General features: G+C 42.7%; 1 pseudogene; it reads right to left on the reverse strand.

Annotated features, from left to right (window-relative positions):
• Positions 1–155: 155 nt before the first annotated feature.
• On the reverse strand, positions 156–361 carry LOC142281873 (U2 spliceosomal RNA; annotated as a pseudogene).
• Positions 362–4,410: the final 4,049 nt, after the last annotated feature.

A 4,410-nucleotide genomic window follows, 5' to 3' on the forward strand; every position in this document is an offset into this window, starting at 1 on the left:
AAGTAAAAGGTGTGAAAGATAAAAAAAAGGGTGAAAGTGTGAAAAGTGAATTGGCCAAATTGAGGTGCATATAAAGTTTTTGCTTTCTTTCAATTCACTAATGGGGCTCATTTGAATCAGGTGAATTGAGTTCTGCTTTTGGAAACTGGGTTAAGAAGGGGTGCACCGGTCCTGGAGGTACTGCAATACCAGGTCAATGCGTGCAGTGGACAGAGCAAGATTTTTTCCATCTCCTTGTTCTAAAAATCCATTTAATATATGGTCCCCAGAGAGGGGACGTATCAGATATTAAACTGATAAGAACAGATTTAATTTTTTTTTTTTCTGTTTATCAGTAGGACTTCAAAATAACAAAGGTGATCGCCTCCCGTTGCCTGGGAACCGTCCAGGCACAAGAGGGCTATGTGTCACCAGAAGGCGCACACACTTCCTCAAGGCCGGCAGACGTGCAATCCCAGGCACCTTCCAGTACCGACCAAGGTAGCGTCCTCCGAAACTACACTTGATCTTAGCCAAAAGGCCGAGAAGCTATAACCCGAATTGGTTACGGCCTTGAGTGGCACCCTGGCCTATACCGGACACATCTTAGGGAGAGGGAGACAAACCCACGCCTACAGAAGACATTTTGTCACCCAAGCCAACCCTTGAAAAGGCTGTTTTGCAGAGCAAAAACAAGAAGAATGGTGCTTTTTGCAGCCGCCGCCCACTGCAATGAATCTGAATAACTCCTCCTTTTGGACACAAGCACCTCCCCTCCCCCTTGCAGTCTTTCCAATTCATGATACAAAAAGACGGACGGACAGGACAGGACAGGACAGGCTGCCTGACTTTCCGTCACTGCCACCCTTTGCCATCCTTGCCCGTAGAAAGCCCTTTCATCATCCCCAAACCCTAATCTTTTCCCTTCCCTTCCCAGATGCGTCTCACTCCCTTTCATTAGGAAGTGAGCGCAGCCTTTTCTCCGTTCTGCACATGCGCGACGTTAAACACAAATGCGCAGGCGTGCGTTCCATTACCCTCACTGCATTCCACTCCCATACAGGAAGTGGGCGCAGCTATTACTACGGTCGCACATAAAAGAACCCACGGCCACCACTGCACATAGCTGACTCCACCACAGGACACCCACTTCTACACCAACGCAGGTAAGACAGGATCGGCACCTCTATGCTCCCGTTACAATCAGGCTCAGTCACCATGTGATAACGCTCTCAACTCTTTAGTTGCAGGCTCCCCTTGCTTCACCTCCACTGGCTGTGCTGCCATTTCCTCTCCCACCTGGAAGGTATACTTTATTCCACTATTTTCCTGTTTCTCTCTTCCCCCTTTTCCCATAACCTACTTTTATCTGCATTTGTGGGGTATCTATATGCTATTTACATCATAGTTTTATTCATTAATATGGAAGGGAAGAGTGCCCATGAGAGTGTTGAACTGCGGAGAGCAAGAGATTAAGCTGCTCCGATTTGCCACCATTGATAAGCTGTTCTCAGTAGATACACATGCTATCCAAACAGCAGCATCCACCATTGCTTCAGCCCACCCATTCAGTGACAGCTCACCAAGTCAGCCAGAGGAGTGGTGTAAGGAATTACACGTAGGCACTGACTCCACACCTTCACATCACAAGAAGGGGGTCTACAGGCTAGTGCAAGAATACGAGCAAGTCTTCAGCAAACATCCGCTAGACTTTTGAAGAATAAAAGGGGTCAAACACTACATCCCCACAAGTGCACACCCACCCATCAAAGAGAGATATAAGCCAAAACTACCTGCACATTACCAGTGTACCAAGGACATGTTGAGCAACATGAAGGAGGCTGGGGTTATCCGTGACAGTTGTAGCCTCTGGGCAGCTCCGTTGGTCCTGTTAAAGAAGAAGGACAGCACCACTCCCCTGTATTGAGGAATAGCTAGCTGCATTGAGAACTGCAAATTATTTTTCTACCCTTGATCTCACTAGTCGCTATTGGCAAGTGTCCGTTGCTGAGGCAGACCGGGAGAAGACCGCCTTTGCCACCCCGATGGGTCTCTGCGAGTTCAAAAGCATGCCCTTCGAGCTGTGCAATTTGCCAGGAACCTTCCAGAGGCTGATGGAATGCTGCTTGGGACACCGAAACTTTGAAACGGTACTGCTATACCTTTATGATGTTATTGTTTATTCTAAAGCAAACAAGATTTTAGGGTGTATAAAAAGGGAGATTAGATCCGGTGAGCCCAACGTATTGTTACCCCTCTATAAATCACTTGTAAGGCCACATCTGGAATATGGGGTAAAGTCCTGAGCAGGTTGATAACCATTGGTTTGAGCATGGTAGGGTGTAGTGCGCATCTTCCTGCATCGGTAAAAGCTGCAGAAGTCCTTGAAGATTTCCGCTTCAAAGGCTGTGCCTTGATCTGTGAGGACTCTCTCTGAGTAGCCATGAGGTCTGCATAAGTGTGCTTGGAAGACCTTCGCTGCAGTATGGGCCATTAGATCTTTGACTTGTACCACAACCATAAATCTCGAGTAGTTGTCTACCATCGTAAGTGCATACGTGAGCTCGCCTCGATATTCTGCAACAAAACTCCCTTTTTCGATTTCAGTTTCAGCAAACACTCCTCTTCCTGTAGAAAATATTTATCATTACCTAAGACAGTCATTCTAATGCATGACAATATTAAGGCAATTTAGTTAAAACTTGTTTTAACTCACCTTTAAGGGGATTGATGTATTTCATGGTCAATCCAGGTTTGTCAGTGATGGCACTGACATAATGTATGGCGTCTTTTTCGGGCGTTATCCTTTGCCTTTTCATTGTGAAAATCCAGTTGCCTATATCAAAGCAAATTCTACTACTTGTAAAGTATGCAGAAAATGAAATGTAGAACATATAACATCAACTGCTTAGGAACGCATCATAGGTTAGTACTTAAAAGGATATTGTCATGTTCTAGTCATAATGCAAGCTGGACATTTTTCATGTTACCCTGTAATCGCCGGCCTGTTCTAATGCTCACAAGCCAAGATATAGGCTCAGCTGCTAAGGCTTCCCTCTGCCTTCTGAATGAAACTTGAATATGTCTGGGTCACTGTGTATATAGCAGGTGCTCAGAAAAAATAAGAGTCAATTCAATAGAAATAGCTCTGGCACACTATAGTGATCAATAACGTAAGAAAAGAACTCTTGGAATGCTGAAAATTCTTTATTTGTGCAAAAGGATAATTCATCCAACGTTTCGACCTTGTTTTTAGGTCTTTATCAAGGATAAAGTTATCTAAGATCATAAAGGGTTACAAAACCATATAAACACGTAATTAGTACATAGTACAACATAACAGTACAATATATTGCTACTTGAGAGTACAATGGGTCAAATGACCATGATGCACATACAAAAAATTTTTCCAAAGCCATAGTGAAAACATTTGTACTGAGGAAAGAAAATTTCCACATGACCTATCTGGAGAAACATTCTGGATCAAACAACCAAAAATAGTCAAGCAGGTAAATACACACCTATATGGATAACAGGATGATATGTGTTCAATTGTATAGCGTCATTGCCATTAAGGTACAAATGGAAAACTTGCAATCCTATATAGTGAAGGAAATGAACACATATCATATCAAAGAACACAGGAACATGGGTGTGAGAAAAACCTCAATGTTTATACTTTGTTCTTTATAATGGTGTGAACATGTATATGTCTCAGTACCTTATGCACTTGAGAATTCTAGTGAGTAGATCATGAAAGCCTATTTCAGAACTGGAATCGGTAAATAATTGTAGGTGGAATCTAAATGAAAAGATGGTACAAGTGTTATCATGACACGTGGGCTATAACACAATGGACCGTGTGACAAAGAAGAAAGGAGAGAAAGAAGAGGAAGAAAATGCAACTACCTGTAACATTACATGATAGTCACTGGTAAGTATCACTTGACAATTCAAGTGAAAAAGGATTCCTTTATTAAAGGGTTCTCAGTCGCCTCAGGATCATGAAATACTAGGGTAAATGATATGAGAATGGGTAAGAAGCACCACTAAAGGAAATATGAGATGCAGGACATATATCTATAAACCCCTGAACTGCATGATAGAAATAAAAAGAAGAAAAAAGAAAAAAAAGAAGAAAGAAGAAGAACACATAGAATGCGGAAAGAGAATGGGTACAACTACCTGAGTTACTGCAGGGAGGCCCCTGGTTGGTATTGTGAGGGTTAGTGGAATTCCTTCACTGAAGGGTTCTCAGTTGCCTCAGGTTCGTGAAAAATGCTATAGACAAATAATGCCCGGAGAAAAGGGGTTCATATACAGCGAATAATGGTAATACAAGGTACATGTGTCACATGTAATAGTATATATATATATATTGTACTAAGCTCTACACCAGAAATAGAAAGTAGTCCCTCTGCCTTCTGTCTA

The sequence above is a fragment of the Anomaloglossus baeobatrachus genome, unplaced genomic scaffold (genome assembly GCF_048569485.1).
Source record: "Anomaloglossus baeobatrachus isolate aAnoBae1 unplaced genomic scaffold, aAnoBae1.hap1 Scaffold_4873, whole genome shotgun sequence".
Classification (NCBI taxonomy): Eukaryota; Metazoa; Chordata; class Amphibia; order Anura; family Aromobatidae; genus Anomaloglossus; species Anomaloglossus baeobatrachus.